This window comes from Dermacentor variabilis, chromosome 11 (assembly GCF_050947875.1).
Source record: "Dermacentor variabilis isolate Ectoservices chromosome 11, ASM5094787v1, whole genome shotgun sequence".
Classification (NCBI taxonomy): domain Eukaryota; kingdom Metazoa; phylum Arthropoda; class Arachnida; order Ixodida; family Ixodidae; genus Dermacentor; species Dermacentor variabilis.
Window position 1 is genome coordinate 34,137,733 of NC_134578.1, and position 24,885 is coordinate 34,162,617.

The 24,885-nt window shown below is 47.6% G+C and overlaps 1 long non-coding RNA gene and 1 other non-coding gene across 2 annotated transcripts in view; one reads left to right on the top strand and one right to left on the bottom strand.

Moving 5' to 3' along the window:
* Nucleotides 1-24,885, top strand: part of LOC142564669 (uncharacterized) — an 88,470-nt gene that overhangs the window by 2,543 nt on the left and 61,042 nt on the right. The window lies entirely within an intron of this gene.
* TRNAY-GUA (transfer RNA tyrosine (anticodon GUA)) lies at nt 3,938-4,029 on the bottom strand. Its single transcript is given in 2 exon segments — nt 3,938-3,973; nt 3,993-4,029. It is a non-coding gene; the product is annotated as a tRNA-Tyr (tRNA).

Sequence of the window (24,885 nt, forward strand, 5' to 3'; positions counted from 1 at the left end):
TGCTACAAATAATGTATTGCTTAGGCAATAGCCTTTTTTCAGTTGTTGCACTGTCCTTATTAATTGATGTGTTTGCTGAGATACCTGGTCTATCATAGTGTTTGCCCAAGCTTGAAGAAGTATCAGTTGTTGAGGGAGCATTGAATAGACATGTGCATTCAGACTTGAGGAGGTGGGGGGAAGGGGTCACAATGACTGCATAACACATGCATCAAGTGCATAGTGATTTGCGTACCCTGTTTTGATTAAATGGTTTGGCAACAGCATTTGTCCTGGCTTTTATCGTGACTTGGAATTGGCAAAGCTGCTAGAGTTTAGCTTCATTACAATGAAGTTGCATCTAACACGAAAATACCTTTGCAATATTCAATGTTAATTATAAGTGTACATGATAATATCAGCTTATAAACATATAGCGATACTTAGTAATATCTGATAATTCTTAATATCCATGATCATTATGTCAAAGTTAGACAGTATTCTGGCAAAATAACCCCATGTCTTTGTGCTTGAGCCAATCACACCACTCAGGGCTGTGAATGTCACCGTGGCAAAATGTCCATAGCAGCATCACATAGTGAACTGCATCACGACAAAAGCGTCATTTATTTCAAAGTACTTTACAGGCCCCACAAGGAGCATTGAGTAAGGGGGGCATCATTGCAAGACAGTTGTACCTGTGAATACCGCAAAGTATAAATCATTGTTACAAAACAGTGTCACAGATGAAGAAGATGTGCTAATGAGGAAAACATTGTTTAAATTTACCACACATATAATCAAACTTTTTAATAAATAGTGTAATTTAAAGCATGCAAAGAAAAGGACGATACTAACTACGCTCAGACAAATTACAGTATGTGGTGCTTTACAAAACACCAGATCACTTCTACCATTGCTTATGTGCATAATCAATCATTGTGTAACAAAGTGTAGTTAAAAGAATGAAAGAGAAATGAAAAATCACCATGACGTTACATAGATATACAGAACATGGCATACGGAATGACACATTTTTAGGACAGAAACTGCAGTTTCAGGAGTTCTCTTAATTTATCTCCAAGCGTTTGCATGACAGTACTATCAGGTAGGGAATTCCACAAGCGGATGGCTTGTGGCAAAGCCAGCAGATTACATCTATCCGTGTTTCCGTAGATGTGAGTAAAGCTTAACTCATTATTCAGTCGTCGTGTTATGCAACTTGCACGTTGCAGCAGCAAAGATGACGACTTAATTTGATGAACATATATATTTAGCAAGGATAGTAATGCCACGTCATGAAGACCACTTAGTACATGAAGCCAAATGTCAAGTTTGATTCTAGTTATGCTTGACTGCCAATTGCAATTGCGGGAAAGGAATCGACTAGCCCATGCTAGCCAAGTCATGCTTGACTTGGCTAAATCACTTGAACTAAATACTCCACAAAGTATATGTACATATATTGACTGTACTTGTATGAACTTACAAGGTGTGATCTTGTGGAGTAAAGTTCAACTGTGTGTGCAACTTGCCTCAGATGCATTTCCTTTAGCTTTTGTAACGGTGTTGAGTACAAGTCAGTAAGTTTGTTTCACACTGCCAAGGAGTAATCAAGTAAGCTTGAAATGTTGGCTCGTGCAGCTAGTGAAGGCAATTGCAGCAGTGCTCCGTGCTTTTTTCTCGCATTAACCTTACATCTTAACTCCTATGCAGTTAAAAGTTACATGACAGCAAAGCTTAATTTTGTGTTGCAGTTTTTGTGTGATGATAAACAGTAGACGCATCTCCTCGTGCAACTGCATGATGATACAAGCATTGTCCTAACCTTGTTTTTTGTAACAGCATTCAAGAGAAGTGTAGACCTATCAGCTTTTAATATGGTCATCACAAGGAACACGAATTACTTTTACTCTTGCGACAGTCATTTTGGGATGGTTTCTTCACTGAATTCTGCCACGACCTGTTATTAGAGGGGCACTGTAGTGAAACGTTCCACACTGTTCTGTCACCTTCTCCCTTCCTTAATTCCTACGATTTGGCAAAAAAATGATTTTTTATTGTCTAATTAAGTTTGTGCTGGTCAGATTATTCATCAAAGTCTTGTTTGTGTCGTGGATAAAAGTTTGATTATTAGTGGAAAAAAATGAAGCATGGTCTTCCCTGTCTTGAACGTGGCACCCAAGCTGTCATGCCAGTGACGTTGGTCTGGCATTGTGCATTTCACGGCGTTGTCCTGTATTGAACCCCTTATTTGGGTGCACTATAAAAGTCTGCTAAGGCCATCAAGTGGAATCTCTGCCTATTGTTCATTTTGCGTCTTTTTATGCTTAGCAAGACATTGGGACGACAGGTCTGGAAGATTTAGTGTATGTTTGATGAACCAATAAGCTTTTATGCTTAGAAATGCAAAGAATGCTCTGCTATTCCATTCATTAATGCACCATTCAAGATTGTCAAGTGTATTTGTCGCTGTTTGAATGTAAGGAATAGCAGTCTTGGGGAGAAGGGCTTGTGAGGATCGTTGCGAGGGACTCCACCTTGGGATAGCCATAGATGCTGCAGAAAGACTGCAGTTCCCTCAGAAACAAAGTGGAGCAGCTAGGTTAAACTTCTGTAAAAAATAACTCCACTCATTATGATTTGTTGTTGTGATTTTAAAGATAGCAATGTTATGTTTGGATAATGTAATCCCAGATGGATCTCTTTAAACTGATGTGCAGTGATGCACATACAAAATAGAACACATTTTTAAAATGAGGATGTATCCTTTATTTGCTTCGATTCAGAAATTGTAAATCGGAAACACTGCGACGTTACGTTTTTGATTGCAAGCTGCAAAGATGTGACATCGACATGCAGCCCAAAGGTTGGCCATGCAGGAACCACCTGCAAACGCTTTGTTCCTAAAGCATGATCAAATCGTGTATGTTTGTTTTATTTTATGAGCACGTGGTGCTTTCCTGAATCGCAAGACTGTCAAAACGAATTCTCCCCATACTGAGCCATGTCTGAAGTTCTTAACGATTATCCATAATCAAAATAAGCATATTTTAATGCGGAACATTGCATATATTGTAAGGAACGTGTAACTGCCGGGAAAAGCGAGGCGTGCACATAGTACGCACACTCATGAAAACGAAACTGAAATGCCTTATGTCAGACTAAATTTATTTTACAGTGGAGCTGTTAAGGGCTACTTTTGCCACTATCGTTCCCTTGGGTAGAAAAAATCCCGAAGATAGTACCTTTCTTATTTATCCAGCGGCCGTGATAGTACAATACCGGGCTGACCCGCAACGGAGGTGCAGTTCGCTATTAAGTGAGTTTTCGGCACTCTTCTACGTGACAAAATGTAAAGCCATAAAATATGGCATTTTAATAGGTTGTTGAATTTATTGAAGTGTCAGACCTTCCTGACGTTTCTGTTGGCGCAATAAAATCGCAGCGATATACTAAAATTACTAAAGTTGCTTGAGCAGTCTACAAAAATGTATAACAGAGGGCGCTACCTGCTTTGTAAGCAGAAATTGAGGCGGCAGTTGTAAATTGTGTGTTTTGTTACGATCCATTACGTTTTGCGTCAATTTGGTGCGGGGAAGAGTTCTCAAAACCTGCTATGTTCAAACCCTGGCTCAATTAGAATGCGATGTAGTAACCCACAAGCACTGACGTGACGGTAAGGCAGTGGAGGCTACACCAAAGCAGCTAAATAATCATCATTATTCAAAAGACTAGCGCAAATAACAGGGACACAGACGGAGGACGAGCGGTCGTCCTGTCGCTTCCTCCGTCTGTGTCCCTGTTATTTGCGCTAGTCTTTTGAATAATGATGTCACACCAACTAGCCCAGCTTTCTGCCTTGGTCGCTTTGATAAATAATCATATTTTGTGTCTGTGTAAAATATTTAAGCGCCTCTATGTTGACGTCTAATAAAAAAAAAAGCAAAAAAAGTACTCCGTCGAGCCGGATTCGAACCAGCGACCTATGGATATCAGTGTTGGGTCTTCCTCTACAGTCCACCGCTCTACCAACTGAGCTATCGACGGAACGAGAGTACGCGTCCGTAATAGATTGGGTGACGACAGCCATGCAAATTTCTGACGCGATGAAAAGAAGTCAACTTTATTCACAAATAGCTCTGCGAGAAACACTGTTTTTAAAATACTTGTACAGGATAATCTAAGTCATCGTTGTCGGAATCTGCAGCAGAGTCCCCCAGCTGGGTTGTGAAGCCAAGCCCAGTTGATTGGACCTGCTGATATGTGCTTTCCCAGGTGGGCAGTGGAATACCGACTTGCAAGGTCGGTATTCCAATCTATTTATAGTTTGTTCTCTGATAAGCGCAGTTGTGATGAGTCTATTAGCCCCGAGAACGAACTACAGGGGCGCTGCGAGCGCCGCTCGGGTGACGTCAGAGCACGGACTCGCGCCTGTCGTCTGCTGCAGTTCGGGCGATGTCCGGGCGCCTTCTGCGGTGTTTTCGTTTGTTCGCCCTCGTTCCCTCTGCTTGTAACTTATGGCGGTCGTCTGAAATATATTTTTACGACGTATCTGTTTGCGAAAGTTTATTCGAAGAGCTTATTTTAGACGACAATACAGTTCTCAAAGGCAACGCTAGAGTGCCAGACGAAGGAGCGCAGAGACCAGCTCATCGCGGGTTTTCTTATGCGCGGATCGACAACTGCAAAAACATAGCATATAAGAATCCAGTTATGATACCATACCTGCCGCGGTGCAACAAGTATGTCACAAACGCTGGCTATATGTGACTTCTACGACTGTTCGGACACGTACGAGTGTTTTCGTCGAGACCGCTGTGCACGTGGCGGAGGGGTGTTTATTCTTGTCCATAATAGTATCCCGAGCATGCAAACGGAATTTCCGGATAATGAAAGTGGATCGATTGTTTGTAAAGTAAGGCTGCCCAATGGGAAAGCAATTGTTTTTGGATCATTTTATAGGCCTCTTGGTCCTTCTGAAGAACCACTAGTTCATTTAGCCAATTTTCTTGAAACTATTAACAATGAATGCCTTATTCTAGGGGGGGACTTTAACCTTCCGGATATTGACTGGTCAGCTGAGGAACCAAGGGATACTGCTTGAGGAAGCCTATAGGCACCCTGCAATGCAGTTTGCAGAACAGGCCGTGCCATCTGGCGGCCGAAGCAAGAAGCGTGAAGGCGTTCCAGGCAATCGCGCGCGCGCGGAGACCCTTTGCTGCCATTGCCTCCGTTGTTCAGCGTGCGCTTTTAGAGCTTCTGTCTTTCGCACCCGAAAGAGAACATGTGCGCCTGTTGAAGGTCCGATGGCGTCATTGGACTCGTGTGATCAGCCCCCTGCCAAAGCTGTGAAGAAGAAAAGTGGGCGGAGGTACTGCTCTGTAAAAGACTGTCACAGTCGTGAAGGGACGCCAGGCGTAAGGCTGTACGCCAGGCGTAAGGCTGTATGTTTTTAGTGCAACTGCTTATGATACCTTCACATGAAGTGGTAGAAGTGGTACACAATGGTCATGTTTTTCAACTACCTAATGGTTTTCTACCATTGTCAGCTATGTATGAATAAATCTGACATTGAATGTTGCACAGCAGGAGTACAAAATGTGAACTGTTTTCTTCCATCACGTGTGGCAAGCAAAGTCTGGCACTACATGCAGATCCCAATGAACACGTTTTATTTTGCTGCAGCAGGCAGAAGCCAGCTGAAAAAAAACTTCTCAAGGCCTGGTATCGCCTCTTGCAGAAAGGAGTCATCCCTGCCAACATGAATAGTTAGGTGTTCTTTCTTCGAGTAGACAAAAAAAAAACATTTTTTTACATTCAGCAAGTACATTAAAATTTGCACTTGGGTGTAATATCTGTGCGACTTCTTAAGTTTCGGAAGCGGCGTCCTTTCCGTAGTATTGATGGCCGAAAGTATTGGTCGAGGCCGTCAACCGACTTGAAGCCGCAATGCAGAACCCGCGACATCGCGGGTGTTGGCGGTCTCTCACTGGATGCTGACAAGCGATAATGGCAAATCCAAGAGTTAAGGTTGCTGCAAACGTAGCAGAACGATGTCCACAGAAAAAGCTAGCGCGTTGCACCGTTCAGAAGCGTTGAAATCACGGATGCGCGACCCACGGGAAGCAATACCGGCAATGCAAGCACGGCGGCAACAACGAACGGAGCGCCTTCGTGTTTGGCGACACCTCCGTTGGTGGCGCAGATGGCAGCGCGCTGGTGGCGCCGCCCGACGATTGGAGGGTGCCTATACTCAACTTTCTTTGATATTTTATATCAGAACACTTTCTATCAGTATGTGCACGAGCCATCGCGCACTGACGGAACAGGTCACGTACTCGACCTTTTGCTCTGTAACATACCTGATGTTGTGTACAATGTACGGGCGTTGCCAGGTTTGAGCGATCGCAACGTCGTTCTAGCATATTTATCAGTTCTCTATGTGAAGGTTGCCAAAACACCTAGTCGAAAGATTTATGCCTACAGCAGGGCCAACTACGAGGCGATTAGCGCTGCTTTCGAGTCGTTCTTTCCAACTTTTGATGCACTCGCAGATAATCTAGATACCGAACAACTGCGGAATACTTTCAAATTGAAATTGTTTGAACTACGTGATGCTTTTGTCCCATCACGAGTTATATCAAGTAGGCGAGCTCGAGACAAACCCTGGTTTAACACAGATCGAGTTGCGTGCCCTTGCTCGACGACAGCGACGAAATTATCAACGATACAAGGCGTCTACTTCGCCAGAGCATTTGGCCTTGCTGAAAGCATTAAAGATATAATTTAGACAAAAGTCCGACGTCGCTAAAGACTTGTATTTTTTTAATCTAGGAGAAAGACTTGTCGGGAATACCAAAGAATTTTGGAGGCATGTGAAGCGTAATGGCAAAGACAACAGATCAATACCTGCTTTAAACAAGGCGGAAACAATTATCCATGATAATGAGTCTAAAGTTGAAATTTTTAGTCGTTATTTTTCATCTGTGTTTTTGCCGTCTAGCTCACGTACTGTCTGTTTTGAATTACCTGCTGAAATAGACCGCATGTCGGAAGTCACCTTTTGTGTCAATGGTATCCGTAAATTATTAAAAGATGTGAACCAGGTTAAGGCATGCGGCCCTGATGACATTCCTGCCGCTATCATAAGGAATCGTGCGGACGCGGTATGCTTTTATTTCACCCAGTTGTTTCAGAAGTCCCTCAATGAAACGACATGCCTGATTATTGGAAATTAGCGTGAGTCGTGCCCATACGTAAGAGTGGGGTGCGTAACTCCGTTCAGAACCACAGGCCCGCTTGTATGACCTGCAAAATTATGGAGCATGTAATATACAGCTGCGTTATGGCCCATTTAACTAAACATAATCTCCTAAGCCCCAGCCAACATGGTTTCAGACGTTGTGTATCTTGCAATAGCAGTTGGTAGAGTTTATTCACGATTTAGCCTCGGCAGTTGATAAGCAACCAGTTGTGGACTGCGTTTTCTTAGATTTCAGTAAAGCATTTGATGTAGTCGCACACGGTCTCCTACTCACCAACTTAAAAGCTTATAACTTGGATGGTCAAATAATAGCGTGGATTGTCGAATATTTGTCATTGCGGAAACAGGCTGTGGTTCTGAACGGTATATCTTCGCAATATGCATCAGTTACGTCGGTAGTTCCCCAAGGCTGAGTGTTGGGGGCCACTATTGTTTTTGTTGTATATTAATGATATTTCAACTGATGTACAGTCTTCATTCAGGATGTTTGCAGATGATTGGTGTTGTAGCATGCATACAGACGCTACTCAGAAAGCAGGAATATAGGAATGGCTTTATTCCCAAACGCGCGCTGTTTATCTAGGTACAAACAGGGGGCGTGGCCGTGACGTCATTCTGTCACAACACTTCTGCCAGCTTTAATTTTCTTTTTAATTGTATCCCTATCTATCTGGTTGCTTGCGTGTTCGTGAACTGCGCCTTAAGGTTTCAGGAGTAGGCTACACTGGAACCTGCTCCGAGGTCTCGGGGCCGGACATCGCCTGGTGATCTTCAAGGCGCCCCCATGCTGGGGGCTCATGGGAAGATTGGTTTTGCAGTGTATGATCGTCGCGCTGTGGACCGTCTGGAAGGGCTGTCATTTCTCGGGCCGCCATGGGGTCTGCTTGATCGAGCCGTCCTGGAAGTTGTAGGACTAAATGCGAGCTTCTGGCTGGCTGGTAATCCGGGCGCTTATAGCTGAAACGATATGGTCAGCATGCACAAAACGTTCTTCGTTATTCATCCGCACTGTATACGTGACAGCACTAATACGGCGCGTGATCGTGCCTGCTAACCAAAGAGGGTCGCCCGGACGAGTTCCTTTCACTCGCACCTCGTCACCTGCTGTGAACTCGCGCCACGTTGAACTTGAGCGGACAAAAGTGGGCTGGCGCGATTCGTTCTTCAACCGGTTACTCAGCTCCGGGTGCAGGAGGCTAAGACGTGTTCTCGGGGCCCACGTCAAAAACAACTGAGCGGGCGTAATCCCTGTCGATGCGCAGGGCGTGTTCCTGTACGAAAATAAAAACTGATCGACACAACGCTGCATAGACTTGCCATATGCTTTTTGTGTTCTCGAATTTGCTTTAGTAGGCTTTTCTTGACGGTTTGCACAAGTCGTTCCGCCGCCCCATTCGAAGCAGGATGATAAGGCGGAGAAGTGAGGTGGTGTATGCCATTGGAGGCAAGGAATGTAGAGAACTGAGCAGACGAGAATTGCGGTCCATTGTCTGTGACGACCATTTCCGGTAGACCGGAGCTCGCAAATATTCTTCGCAGCTCTTGCACAGTTGCTTCCGCTGTAGTTGTTTTCATGCACACAACTTCTGCCCATTTGGAATAAGCATCTATCAGGACTAGCAACCAGCATGAGTTTGCAAAAGCGAAGTCCAAGTGCACTCTTTCCCATCTTTTGCGTGCACGGGCCCAAGGAGTGAAGTCTACCTGGGACGGCGTGTTTTGCCTAAATTGACAGACTGCACAGCTCTGGACAGTGTCTTCTATGTCCGAAGTTTGCTGAGGCCACCACACATGGCTCCTCGCAAGCATTTTCATTCTAGTCGCGCCTGGATGTCCGTGCAGCAATTTTAAAACCGGCGTAACAAGCGCACGTGGCACAATTACGCGATTGCCCCAGGTCACGCAGTCTCGATCCAACGATAGTTCATGGCGTCTAGTAAAGTACGGTGCTAAATTTTCATCGGCAACTTTTGCTGGCCATCCATTTAATGTGAAGAAGTGGACCTTCGATAGGACTGGGTCCTTTGTTGCTTTCCGAATATCTTCAGCTGATAAGGGCAGTTCGTCTGTTGCCGAGAAAAACTGCACGTAGTCACTGACGTCAGCTTCATTCTTTAGCGGCAGCCGCGATAATGCGTCTGCATTAGCGAGAGCCTTCCCTTTACTATATACCCATTTGTAACGGTAGGCCGCAAGTAGCAGCATCCAGCGCTGCATTCGGGCAGCTGATAGTGCTGGAATGGGCTTGTGTCCGAGAAAGCCATTTAATGGCAGGTGATCAGAGTATATAGTGAACTCTCGTCCGTAAATATAGTTATGAAATCGTTTGATAGCGAACACCACGGCAAGCGCTTCTTTTTCTATTTGGGAGTATCCAGTCTCTGCTTTACTGAGTGTTCGCGAAGCGTAGACTATCGGTTTTTCATTTCCGTCGATTTCATGGAAGAGTACCGCCCCCAATCCGTATGCAGACGCGTCTGCTACAAGGCCTATTGACTTCTCCGGATTGTAGAAGGCTAGGACACTGTCACTCGTCAACCAACGCTTGCTCCTCTGGAAACACTCTTCAGCGTCTTTGGGCCACTGCCGAGTTCCCTTCAGTAATTGATATAGGGGTTTCAGCTGTGTGGACATGTTGGGGATGAACTTGGAGTAAAAAGATAGCATGCCAAGGTACGCTCTTAGTTCCGATTCATTCCTTGGAGCTGGCGCATTCCTAACAGCTTCAACCTTTTCCGTGCACGGCTTAATTCCACTTGCGCTAATAATATGCCCCAGATAGGTGACAGAGTCTTTGAAAAACTTACACTTCTCTTGCTTGAGCCGAACGCCATGCTCCCGAAACCGAGCAAGGACTGCTTCAACGCGTTGGAAACATTCCATTTCGGACGCTCCCGTGATGAGGACATCATCGAGATAGCAGGCAACGCCCTGCACGCCTTTTAATACTTGATCCATCACCGACTGGAATATGGCTGGGGCACTGGAAATTCCGTATGGCATGCGGAGGCACTGAAATAAGCCGATGTGCGTGTTAAGCGTCAACAGTTTTTGAGAGTCACGGTGCACTTCTATTTGTTGGTACGCCGTGGTCAGGTCTAATACGGTGAAGACCTTGCCTTCCGCAATTACTGCAAAGGTGTCTTCGACTAAGGGTAATGGATAATGCTCCGTCATTGTGCAAGTATTTAAGGTAATTTTGAAGTCTCCACACAGCCTCACCTTCTTGTCTGCCTTGGTGACGACGACCACTGGTGTAGCCCAGTCGCTTTGTGCCACGGTAACCAGGAGCCCGTTCCGTTCGAGCTGTCGAATTTCTTCTTCGACTGCTGTCCGCAGGGAAAAGGGAACCGGTCGAGCCTTGCAGAGGGCTGGTCTGGCGTCTTCCTTTAGGACCAGCTGTGTCTTGTGTCCCTTTATGAGTCCAGCTCCGTAGAAAAGACATCGCTATACTTGCGTAGCAGCTCCTCCATCCGTCTGTCTGCACCGTGAATACGCTCTTCCAGTCAATCTTCAGTTCTGCAAGCCAGTCACGTCCAAGTAGCGACGGCTTCCTTCCAGGTACAACCACGACAGGCAACGTCTTGCGTTGTTCTCGGTAGACCACAGGCACTTCCGCTTGCCCTACAATTTCCAGTGGTGCGCCTCCGTACGTTCTAAGTTGCAGTCCTGTTTGGCTGGTGGCTGTGAACAAGACAGGGACGAAAAGACGCTCTCGCTAATGATCGAGACAGCGGCACCTGTGTCGATCTGCATCTCTACCGGCGTACCTGCAATGTGCACTTGCACTCGGTGAGGTCGAGTCGTCGGTCCACTTTGCTGAACGTGAAAAAGTTGTAACTCTTCCACTTCTTCATCGTTGTCGTTGAATGCATTAACCGCTTCTCGTTTTTTTTTTTCTTGCACGCCCGAACCAGATGACCGGTCATTTTGCAATAATGACACCTTGCCTTTCGATATGGACAGTCTCCCGCATCGTGTTGCTCCGCACATCGGTAACAAGAGTTACCGGCTGCCAGACCCGCCGAAGTCCTCGCTTTTTGTCTTTGTTGAATCTTTGTTTGTCTTTGTTGTCTTCTGAATGACGTGGACGTCTTCGTCGAGAAAAGTCTTTTCAGAGGTTGGGCGGAAGCCTTTGGATTCTTTCGCAGCCAGTTCCGCGCTTCTGGCTAGGTCATACGCAGTTTCGAAGCTTAGCTCCTTTTTCTTCAGAAGGCTGGCTTGAATCGAAGCTTCGCGGAGGCCAGCCACGAACTTGTCTCGAAGAGCATCGTCCAGAAACGGCCCAAAATCGCATCTTGCTGCCATATGGCGTAGTTCCACGGCAAATGCAGAAATTGTCTCACCTTCCATCTGGTAGCGGCGATTAAACTTGAACCTTTCGGCGATAACTTTGCTTCCCGGAGAGTAGTATTCCCTCAGGACTGCGACGATTTCATTGAATGATTTGTCTTCTGGCTCCGCTGGTAGCAACAGGTCCTTCAGCGTTTTGTAGGGGCGTTTACCAATGGCCGTTATAAAGGCAGACTTCTTAAGGCTGTCATCATTGTTTTGGGTCACTTTCCAGTAGTGGTCAAATCTTTCAACATAAGACATGAAATCTTCTTCGCCATCATCGACGAAAGGCTCGAAATCCAAGAACTTCGCCATTCTTCTTGTCCTGCGCAATCTCGGCCTAAGTTTCCGATCCCATCTTCGTCGCTACTTGTTGTACTAGCATGCATACAGACGCTACTCAGATAGCAGGAATAGGAATCTCTTTATTCCCAAACGCGCGCTGTTTATCTAGGTACAAACAGGGGGCGTGGCCGTGACGTCATTCTGTAACAACAATTGGGTTGTTTATAGAGTCGTAGATGCCATTTCCGCTTCACAAATCCTGCAAGTTGACCTAAATACTATAGCAGGCTGGTGTGCGCGTTTGGATATGTCATTAAATATAAATAAGGCTGTTCACGTCACCTTCACAAGAAAACGAGCTAATCATTCGTATAGGTATTGAATTCATGATTCAACTCTAAACACAAGCAAGGAATTTAAATATCTAGGTGTGTTTTTTACTTCTGATTTACGATGGAACAAGCATGTTAACTATATTGGAAATAAGGCAGCATCAGTTATGGGATTCTTGCGGCGCAATTTCAGTCATGTACGTTCAATACTTGAATACGGATGTGTTTTTTGGGAACGACACACATCTGAGCTTATAAACAAATTAGAAAAGATCCAGAATAGGGCAGTTAGATTTGTTCTTGGTAACTATAGCCGGCAGCTTAGCATGACAGAAAGCAAACTTAAATGGCAAGAGCTGAGGGATCGTAGAAGGCATATCAGATTAAAATTTTTCCACGATATTTATTAGTTTAAAACAGGTATAAACCGCGGACACCATATCCAGGCACCACACTACATATCTAAGCGACTTGACCACTGTTTGAAGGTCAGGAAATTTTTTTGTAAGGGTGACGTCTTCCGTTATTCATTTTCTGTTAGAACTGTTTGTTCGAGGCTGGAACAGTTTGCCATCGAGCATTGTATACAACACAGAAAATGACGATTTTTTCCACGCATTTAAATAATTTGTTCATGTATTCATTTAAGTCTGAACCTCCCTGCTGTAATGCCCTACGGGGCCATTCAGGTAATACATAAATAAGTAAATAAATAAATAAATAAATAAATACCTTCATTTTTATCCGCTAAAACAGGTTTTCTCACGACGCGTATAGAAGTTCATGGTATAATATCGAATTTCTATATTTATTCTCAGAAAAGCTCGGCAGTAACACGAGGACTTAAGCAGTTCAGATTCTACCAGCACCACTTGCTTCTTTAATTGCTTCTCAAAATTAGGCGGTTCTTCACGTGTTTATTTTGAGCGGCGGCAATTGGAAGTAAAGCTAATTGAGGTTTGCAGCTGTTTGCAGAGTACGAAAAGGAATATACCAATATAACCTGTTCCGTTCTACACGTTCAACTCACTTGAGCAATTTACTGGTGCTTGTTGCTTGAGGAATATACATGACGAATCTGTTTGGCGAACTGACACAGGTGCTCGACCCAAATTTTTTTAGTGAGATATGATTTTTGGACCGTACGGCTGCAGCCAGAAAGAAGGCGAAGTGTTAATTATTAGTAGTATGGCACATATTGAAGTTATCATATTTCCCCGATGGAGGGTCAAAAATAACGTGAAATATGTAATGCTTGTGGTGTCTTCATTATGAAGGTTTGCGAGGTTCTCTTTTATGTACCAACGAAGCGAATAGTTCTCCGTTTGTATAATTAAACAACATGGTGAGGCAAAATGTGCTTGACTTTTCCTTTTCTAGGCAGCCTAAGCTGCGCGGTAGTACCTCGAGCATACTTTAGGCATTGCAATTGGCGCTGTGAAAACTCCTCCATTGTTTAAATTCGAAGTTGTATAGTTAACTGATGGACTTCGCGAACAATGCGTGCCTCGCCATAACGACATTCGATTGCTACCGTTGCTTGAGGGGTGTGCCATGTAGTCTGTGACAAAGGGTACTGAGGGCGGCACCATGAAACATTTCATCGCTTTCAATTTATTGGCTCTCGATTTGAACCACGAAACTTTTCTTTCAGGTGATTGCTACTATGATATTTGTGAATGAACTATGTAAATACGCTACATGACGCGCCGTCGTGTTAGCAGCCATCATCAATTCGTTTTATGGAGGTCTGTTTCAGAGAGCGGTGAAAGTAGCTGCAAACTTTTTCATACGAAATGCGCGCCTAACTCTTTCTTTTACGCATTAATAAAGCAGCCGCATTTCACTAGAACAGCTAACCAGAGTAATAAGAATCATTATGAAAGCTTCGGTGGCCAGTGACTTTCTAACACGCATAACATGTTGACACGAATTACCAAGATATTTCTTCCATGTAAAATGCAATGTCTCTCATAGCTAAGTACTGAGGGAATGTCGACTGTTTAGCGAAGTATTATGCACACTTCGCGTGTTGAATTTGTGGACATTCTTCTTACTCAAAATTTACGTATAGACACGGCGCATATATGCATCGCAAAACCAGTAGACCCCTTCGACGCTACATAGCTTGCGATATCCAAGCCGCAAAGTTTCTCGGCTCACGCGCTTTTGAAGAATAAACTGTGGTTCAGGCATGGCAGCTGAAAGAATCCGACATATCCTTAAATAAGTACGGCTCGAGCCGCCCATAATCCAAGCATGCACAAAGGGAACGAGCGCGCGCGGCAGCTGAGCGAGCCGGAGCAAGCGGTGTCCTGGCCGTGACGTCACTCGCAAGAGGGCGCCACTCCAAATTCTTGCCACTCCAAAATTTGCGGCGAGCATAAGATACAGGAGGCCACGCTGGAGATGGTCGATAAATACAAGTATCTTGGGGTGTGGATAAATAATGGCATTGAGTATCTGACAGAGTACGAAAAATATGTAACGACTAAAGGTAACAGAAGTGCAGCGATTATGAAGAGTACGGCACTGTGGAACTACAATAGGTACGAGGTAGTACGAGGTATATGGAAGGGGGTAATGGTTCCAGGCCTGACTTTTGCCAATGCAGTTCTGTGTATGAGAGCAGAGACCCGGCAACAGCTGGAACTAGGCAACGTGGTGTGGGTAGGCTCGCTTTGGGAGCACATGGCAAGACACCAAATCTTGGGGCGCAAGGGGATCTGGGATGGTCTTCTTTCGAGGGCAGAGAGGCTAGTAGCAAGGTAGCATTCGAGGAGCGATTGAGAAAAATGGGGGAAATGCGGTGGGCTAGGAAGGTTTTCAGTTACTTGTACACGAGGAATGTTGACACAATGTGGAGGAAGCGAACTAGAATATTGTCAAGCAAATACTTGAGCAGCAGTGGGGGGACAGGTAAGGAATCATCCGTCAAGAAAGAGGTTAAGGAGACAGAGAGGGGTATTTGGAAGCCAGAGATGCAAACCAAATCAGCATTAGAGACATACAGGACGTTTAAGCAAGAAATAGCCAAAGAAAATATTTACAATAACTCTAAGGGAAGCTCATTGTTGTTTGAGGCCAGGACAGGTGTACTGTGGACTAAAACGTACCGAGCCAGATACCAGGAGATAGATTTGTTGTGCGGGGCGTGTGGAGAGGAGGAGGAAACTGCTGAACACCTGATACTTGTTTGTAAACAACTTCACCTTGTAGTTGAATGTAACGAGGAACTATTCAAAGCTTTGGGTTGTAAAGAGAGTGAAAGTAAAATAGACTTTGAACAGGTAGAAATAACTAAACGGAGGCTATCTGATTGGTGGATAATATCAACGCAAAAGTAAAGGAGTAAATACATAGGTATGCATGCATATAGTACCATTCAAGGCTAGGTGGCGCGCGCCGCCACCGCCCGATTCAAAGGGTTGAGCCTCAATTATCCATCCATCCATCCAGCCGCTAATACACTCTATCGAAGACAAACGACAAGAAAGGGGGTTAACCGAGGGGGCCGATTTTTATTAGTCATATCATAAGAAGCTAACAAACACTGACACCAAGGACAACATAGGGCAAGTTGCTTGTGCTAATAAATGAAATAAAGAAACGACAAATTAATGGAAATGAAAGTGGATGAAAAAACTTGCCGTAGGTTGGGAACGATCCCACAACCTTCGCATCGTGGACAGCCGCACGAAACAGAAATAGGTTGTGCCTGGTTATACCTTGTATGCACTCTTAAAAAAAGTTTGCACCCTTTGGGGCTTATCAGCGTGGCATATCATTCTCCACGGGAAAGTAGCGAACGCACATTTTTCAAGAAAGGAAACGCAAGCAAGGCAGATGACTGTCGTCGTGGGACAATTAAGATAAGCCTCAAAGGTTGCAAACTTTTTTAAGAGTGTAGGGTGTAGTGTAGCGCTGCTTTAGGGTGGTGCTAACACCGATATTTTAATCCAGGCACGTACCCAGGATTTTTTTGGGGGGGTGGGGAGGGGGCAACCCAAGGTAACTTTTCTATGAAAGGGGGGGGGGTACCTTTACTAGTACAAATGTGAATAACGCCCACAATTCGCCATAAGGACGCGTGAACCCGCAAAAGAGAAATGAAATAAGGTGTCTTTCACAAGTACGCCTGTGAGATACACCTCTCCTTTACTTGGAAAACAAGGAACCACGTCAAATGGATTCGTGCAGAAAAGAAGCGCAGGAAGAACACTGCCAAGAAGAAGTAAACAAGCGAAAGTGTAAAATAAAAATTATTATAGCGGAATGCAACTTAAGAAAGAAACAGCAGTTGGCAACCAAAGCACACGGTCCAAGCGCGGGTCGTGGAGGAAGGCGCGGGGTTGTTTTACTCCGCTAGCCAATCATAGAAGCAAACAAAATCGTCGTCATGTGGCCTTTTCAAAATAGCGTCGTACTTGATACCTTTTCAAGAGTCTTTTCATCGGCGGAAGCAATGAGGTGGGCAACAGACATGGACAAAGTGTACGGGGTCTGAACATTTCATTCTAAAAGTCTGCGATGCAGTTAATTGCACTGCTGAACCCGTTTTACTCATGAAACTTCACTGCCAACTGAAGTGAAACTTGACAATAAATAGTTGCAGTGACGCAAGCACATTATTTCAGTTCAATAAAGAATTAGGCTTTCGCAATTCCGCTGAGAGAAAACGTATGAAATTACGCACCAATAATTTTATTCTTTGTGGTTACCGCCTTATTTGGGTAAGAGGAAAAGTTTGATGTACGAATTATTTGCAGCCTCACGGAAAAACAGTGGCTGGCAGCAACGTTTTGCAGGCAGTTATGAGGGCGTGGGCGGGGCTTCACTGCAGACTGAAGTTGTGTCCGACTATAGTAGCGTTTTTTGAATTAGCTCTGGAAGAATGATAGAGAAATATACTTACGGAACAGGGGAGGCCCAAGGGAGGCCTCGACGTATCAAAAGCCGACGCTCAAGCCCTGGCCATGGCGGCGGCCCTGCCTGAGCATCAAGCGAAGGAAGACACCGTGTGCCCAAACAAGGTACAGAATATTTTAATTATCTCAACTCCGCACGCCTCTAATGCGAGGGCCTATGCGAGACTAAATAAAATCCATACTAAGTGGTTCCATCCATATAATCCAATATCCAATCCATCCAATAATCCATACTAAGAGCCTACGAAGTCGGCGTACATCGCCGCCCCCGAAGATACATGCAAAGGCGTAATAAGGCACATCGACCCCTGTCACGAAGAAAACAGGCTTAGAAACATGATTGTGAACGAAAGAAATCCCCCCTCACTAGAAGCCAGAAGAATCAAAAACTCGCACGTAGTCGTGATTTTATTCAGAGGCGTGCGTGTGCCCAACCACGTGATCTGAGTGAGTGAGTGAAGAAACTTTATTGCAGGTCCAGCGAGGACGCGAACTCGTTGCGCACCCGGCTAGTCCCTCGTCGGGACCCGTAGGTCTAGCCTACCAGCCCGGTCGCGGATACGCCGGACAGCCAGGATTTGCTTTTCTAGAGCGGGGCCACGCAGAAGCGAGTCCCACTCCTCCTTGGTGAACTTGGAGTATGTCGACCCGCACTCCCAGAGCATGTGCGCTAGAGTGGAGGTCTGCCCGCAGGACGGGCAGGCGTCGTCGCGATAGACGTCGGGGTAAGCCTCGTGGAGAACGGACAGACACGGATATGTGCTGGTCTGTAGAAATCTAAGCGAAACGGCTTGCGCCCTATTCAACTTGGGGTGAGGGGGAGGAAAGACGTACCCTTCTAGACATGTAGAAGAATTTAATAACCTCGTTGTGAGTAGCGGGAGCGTCTCTGTGGCCGTAGGGAGGAGGGGAGTCGACGCTCCTTACAGAGGAAGCGCGGTCGGTGAGGTCACGCGCAGCCTCGTGAGCAGACTCATTGAGGTTCGGGAGAGCACACTCGACCGACCTACTTGAGCGGGAAGCCAGTGGATTGAATGATGCATGAGAGCATAGGGACTCGAGCTGCTAAGAAGACGAGCAGCTTGCTTGGCGATGCAACCATCTTGAACAGCCCTAACTGCCGTTTTCGAATCGCTATCCATCTCGGACCCACGACCGTCTAGCAAGGCGAGCGCGGCTTGCTCGGCGACTCCGGGGTCTGAAGTTCGAATGGAGGCGCTATTGGAAACGTTGCCGCTGGAGTCGACCACAACGACGGCAAAGGTGTTCCCATCTCTGTACTCCGCGGCGTCGACGAAGCTTGCTCTAATGTCTCGTTGCTTGATCTGTTTGAGGATGGTTGCTGCTCTGGCCTTGCGTCTGCCCTCGTTGTGGACGGGATGGGCGTTTCGGGGCACAGGGACCACTTTGAACTTGTCTCGAATGCACCTTGGGATAAGGGTACCGACCATCGGGAATCGCGCAGGGTGGTAACTCAGCTCTTCGAGGATGCGTTTACCTGCCGCTGTGGTGCTCAGGCGAGTGAGTTGCGCGCGTTCTTGGGCTTGGGCAATGTCCTCGGCGGTGTTATGCACCCCGAGCTTGAGGAGATCCTCGGTATAGGTCCTGATGAGTAGCCCGAGAGCCCTCTTGACTACTTTGCGGTTGAGAGTGTTGAGCTTGTCTCGCTCCGCTCTGAGCCAGTTGTGCATAGAAATTGTGTATGTGAAGTGGCATAGTACGAAGGCATTGATCGGCCTGAGGAGATTGGTTTCCTTCATGCCTCGGTGTCTGCAATTCTGCGAACGGGGCGGAAATCGTTGTCCGTCTTTTCGATGATTTTGCGGAGAGCCGTTCCGTTCCCGCCGTTGAATACGACAAACATGCCCAGGACCCGAATAACGTCGACCTTGGGTATCACCCCCCCCCCCGTCACAATTTCGAAGACTGATGCTGCTTTCGGAGACTGGATTCCAATCTTTGGGTCTGTCTCCCTCCCTTCTTTTTTCTGTAAAAGCAGAAGCTCCGACTTGGCGGGGGAGCATCGAAGTCCGGCGGGGCGGAGATACTCCTCGATCACGTCGATCGTCTCCTGCATAGCTTCTTCGACTCTGCCCTCGCAGCCGCCGGAGCACCATAATGTGATGTCGTCGGCGTAGATGGTGTGCTTGACGTCCTCGACGCGTGCCAACCTCTGGGAAAGACCAGTCATGCAGATGTTAAACAGTGTGGGGGAGATGGTAGGCGCCCTGAGGAGTGCCCCGCCCTCCGAGGGGCACATCGTCAGAGCGGAAGTCCCCAATGCGAAGCTTGGCCTTCCTGTCCGTTAGAAAAGAGCAGACGTAGCTGTGGAATCTGGAGCCGTGACCCAGGTCTGAAATGGTATTTACGATGAAGGTGTGGAGCACGTTGTCGAAAGCCTTCTCGAGGTCCAGACCGAGCAGAGCCTTGACGTCTCTGGAACGGGCATCCACAATCTGGTGCTTGATTAGTTCTATGGCATCCTGCGTCGAGAGTCCGGCGCGGAAGCCAATCATGTTGTATGTGTAAACATTGTTGTCTTCGAGGTACCCGTTGAGCCTGTTGCGGACGACGCGCTCCATATGACCTTGCCGACGCAGGAGGTTAGAAAAATCGGCCTCAGGTTCTCGATGTTCGGGGCCTTGCCGGGCTTGGGAATGAGCACCATGCAGGCCATCTTTCATTCTGCAGGAACAACGCCGCTCTTCCAGGATTCGTTGATCTTGTCGGTCAGAAAGACGATCGACGTGTGGTCGAGGTTTCTCAAATTCTGTTGGTGACTCCGTCCGGACCCGGCACAGACTTGCGGTTGAGTGCAAAGATGATCTGTCTGACCTCGGCAACGGAGAAGTCTTCATCCAGTTCGGGGCGTGGATGGCCTCGGTAGCCTGGGAGTTGAGTCGACGGATCTCCGTCGCGACGGACGGGCAGGTACTTCTGTGTGAGGTTTGAGACGAGTTCATCGACTGTGTGAGACCTGGTGGCTTCGTGAAGGGCACGGGCCAACGTATGCCTCTGGTTTGATTTCGACCCACTTTCGTCGAGAAGGGGCTTCAGCATACCCCAGGATTTATCGTTGCGCATCTGTCCGTTGATGGATTCGCAGAGCTCGTCCCACCGCTGCTGGCATAGCACCTTGCAGTGGTCATCGATGATCTTGTTGAGTTCCGAGATCTTTCGGAGTCTGCGATTGAGCCTTTGACCCTTCCATCGGCGGAGCAGGGCGTTTTTGGCCTCGATCAGGTGGGTGAGTCTGCTGTCCATCCGCTCTACGTCGAGATCGGTTACCACTTTCTTGGTGGCCGCGGAAGCGTCGTTCCGGGCGCCTTCGCACCATTCTTCGAGTGTGGCGGGTGCCCTGGCTCTGCCGGGTTCCTCGCGAATCTTGCGAAAATGGTCCCAATCGATGAACGTGAATTCCCTGACCCTACTCCGAGGCACCTTGAAGTTGGTCTCCAGAATGTAGTGGTCGCTGCCGAACTCCATGGCGGTGTTCTCCCAGTCCACGTCCTCAACGTTCCCGACGAAGGCGAGGTCGGGTGTCGAGTCCCGGGTGACGGAGTTGCCGACGCGCCTAGGAAAATCCTTGTCAATGACCAGAGTGAGGTCTATCTCGTTGGCGTCTTGCCACAGGTTGCGCCCCCTTGGTAGTGTCGTAGACGTAACCCCAGATGTCGTACGGTGCGTTGAAATCACCGACGACGACCAAGGGTCGAGGACCGGCCAAGTCGGTCGCTTTCTTGAGGATGGTCTTGAATTGCTGGCGCGAGTCCCTGGGGTTGCTGTGGATATTGAGGACGAACACGCTGTTTCTGCGCTGATTCCGCCTCGGTACGTCGAGCAATATCTCAACCATGACATATTCGATTCCGCCACTCGCCAGCTTGAGGTCGTGGGGGACATGAGTCAGCTTTTTATCAATCAAGGTGCAAATTCCTCGCCCCTCGGGCCGGCCCGACACGGCCATGTAGCCCATGGAGCGAAGCGGCGCAGACTAATGTTTCCTGGAGAGCAATGACCTGAGGTTTGACAGCGAAAGACCTGAAAAACTGCTGCAGAGGGGCTTTTTTGTTAGAATACCCCCTGCAGTTCCATTGCCAAATGCGAAAACTCTATTTTGATCTATCTATTATGGCGGACCGGACGGACTACCACTTAACGGGGCAGTTAGGGCTGCGCAAGGACTGGGACCTGGTGTCGCCGCGCTGGTGGGATACTGAAGTCTAGCTTCCTTTAGTATGGCGGGAACGGTTAGCGGTTGTTTGACAGAAGCGGATGAAGCCATCCGCCACGTGATCTGCGGCACGGCCTTGCGGCCGTGTTCTCCATATCGACGCGAAGTCGGCGTTTGCCATGCTTGCGGCCACGTGGGCCACCGTGCCGACGTTTGCATCAGCAGCGAGGAAGAGAGAAGTAAATGCCGCGGTTGCGGAAAAGCAAAAAGCGGACGACGAAGAACATCAATGCACCCCCAAGTGCGAGCCGTGCGGCGGGCCCCACGTCGATCACCGGGTACCGAACGTACAAAAAGCGCTATCAAATCCCGTACATCGTACGACGCCGACGCCGAAGGCGCCAACAAATAGCAAGGAAGGCACAACTGCACGAAGGGTCTGACGTCACCGACGCAATCGGCGACATCTCGTCGGCTGCACCAGCTGCGTGGAGCGGCTCCATCCTCAGTACCCGATCTCGATCCGGAGGGCGCTCACGCTCGTGAAGGAGAGAATCCAAACCGAGGCAAGGAGAACGCTCCTCCAGATCGAGATCCCGGTCTCGCTCCCAGCCCGTCAAGCGGGCCACGTGGGCCGACCAGGTCAAGGGAGCGACACAGCCGTCTGGGAAGAAGGACGCATCAAGCAAAGAAACGAGAGGTGAGGCACAGCCAGAGCATAGGATTGATCCCAGTATCCGAGCGCTCGAAGCGGAAAATAGGGAACTTAGACGCGAGCTCGCAGAGCTTAAGGAAACCTTTAACAGCATAAAAGGAAAACTCATAAACCGGCACGAGGTTAGCAACAGTAAACCAGGTCCGTTAGCCGGGAAGTCTAAACGCAAGGCGCTCAACCCGGAACCTTTTAGCGACACGGAGGAGGAAGAAGAGGGCGACATAACCGAGGTCAACGAGACCCCGTCCGTCTCCCGTCAAAAACGAGGGTAAATTGGAAAAGACCCTGAGTAGCATTATGGAAATACTCTCCGCCATAGAGTTGAAAGTAACGCTACTAGAAAGACCTAGGGCTCAGCCCAAAAGTAGACAAATAACACATACTGAATCGCTCCCAACCGGATCAAATCCCGAAGGGGGCGCCAAATGTTTCTAAAAATTTCACAGTAAAGAAGATGGCGATCACAAATAATACCGTTAAAATTTGGCAGTGGAACTGCGCTAGCTTCCAGAGGCGCAAGGTCAGCTCGTCAGATCGATGACAGGCAAGCCACAAGTCATCTTACTGCAGGAGAGGCTCGCGGAGAAGGAGATCACTCTGTCGGGCTATCGCGCAGTAGCGTACACAGGCGAAACGGGGAGAGGCATCGCCGCCTTAGTTAAAAAGGGCGTCTGCTTTGTGGAGCACACCGTTCCAAAATATCGGAGCGGACTAGAAGCACAACTGATCGAGCTCGTGCCCAGTAGATCGAGCAACGCGAATGTCTTTATTCTTAACGTCTACAGTTCGCCCGCAGATAAGAACAGAGACTTTAATGCACTATTCCATTCCGCAATCAGGGCAGCCACAAAAGCGCCCCTCTTAATTTCGGGGGACTTCAACGCTCCGAACACGGAATGGGGATGCGGCTTTAACAGCAAGAGGGGCACAAACTTTGCCGGATGTGCAGGCGATTTTAACCTCACGCTTGTTACGGATCCTAGGTTTCCTACTAGAAGGGGCAATTCGGTCAGTCGAGACACAACGCCAGACTTCGCATTCTTCCGAAATATCGAGTGCACGTGGGATAATGTCCAGGAGGACTTGGGTAGTGACCACTACGTTCTCGAAATCGCGGTGCAGGTCAAACCCAAACCTCCGGTCGAATACGAATACGTCGATTGGGATCTTTTCCGGAAAATTCGAGCCGAAACGCCCCCCCCCCCCCTCCCCAAGCGAATCCTTTAAAGATCTAATTGCCAACCTCAAACAGGCCGCCAAAAACGCAGCCAAAAGAAATCAGCACACGACTTGAAGTCCCCAAAATGGACTCGCGGTTAGCGCATCTCCTGGAGGCTAAACACGCTCTTGGGGAGAGGTGGAAAATGCAGAAATTAAATCGCCGACTACGAGCAAAACTAACGTCACTAAACAAGGAAATAGAGTGGTATTCCAGACAACTGGCCCTGCAACAGTGGGAGGAGACGTGCAACGAAACGGACGGTCGCATGAGAAGAGGTAGTAAGTGGAATCTGCTTAAAAGCCTCCTCAACGACAAACAGTCCAGGAATGCGTTAAATCTCGACGTCGATAGTCTTATACATAAGCAGGTCACCTCGGGCATCACAGACGAAGTAATTGTCAACGCCCTGGCGCGAACTTATCTACCCGTCAAGGAAGGAGATTCGCAAGGCATAAACGTGAGAGCGGGTTACACGGGGCTAGGCAGGCCAGAATTCGACGAACCTTTTACAATTTCCAAAATCGGACACGTACTATTCAACTTAAATGGAAGATCCGGCCCGGGACCAGATGGGATCACCAACGAGCTCCTCCGGAAACTGGACGACAAGGTCATCGAAATCCTAACGGCAGAGATAAACGAGGTGTGGAGCTCGGGGCAGGTCCCGTCGCAATGGCGCACCGCCACGGTGGTGCTCATCCCTAAACTGGTGAAACCTCCGCACATAAATAACCTGTGTCCCATCTCTCTAACATCGTGCGTTTGCAAAGTGGCCGAACATGCCTACGCAGACGAACAGCAGTGGTGCACGCAACCTAACATTTAACATCAACTCACCACTCATGTGTTCGCCTAAACGTTGAAGAAATTAAGCTTTTGCCGTCAGCATCACCGCTTATTATCGTCAACCAAAGCATCCAGCACGGAAAGATTCGCTTACATCGATTGCCAGAGTACGTGGGATCTGCATAATTTTTCTCTCTCTTTTTTTTTTTTTTTTTACTGCTGAGCGGCGCTTTTCTAGTGGCATTTAGATAATGTTTTAGCGGCAGCGGACAAGGACAAGGTATACCTGGACAGCACGATGCGCTATCAGCTTTCCTTATCTATCGTCCGCTGGCGCTAAACTTATCAAAGTCGGAATCAGATGGTTTAACCATGTGCCATAATTTGTGACGTTGAAAGCAGTATACGTGCGTCTGACGTAGCGACGACGTCTGTGCACGTGACCTTGTTTCTCCGACAGCAGGTGGGACTCTACAGGGAGATAGGGCGCGTGGGTTATGGTGTGAAATTTCAGCTGTTTCCTCGTGGGCCGGTGGCTTGATACTTTTCAGACACGATCGTCAGCACGCACGTCACCTGCGCACCGCGCTTGTCTCTTTGCATTGTCCGAACCTCGGATAGGACGCTTTAAGAATAACGCGCCGTGTTACTCCGAAAATTTGCGCCATAACTGTCATAGAACAAAGGTGTGGATGTGCCTTACTATACGAGGACGAAGAATCTTGAACAATGAACGTAGCTGGGTGACCTTGTTATGCCGCTTCCGACGTCTCAACACTTCTCCGAACGGCGCAGTGGCCATCAGTAGTACAGATACCATAGTTATAGAGCTAAAGCGAGGAAGGGGTATACACGGAGATTC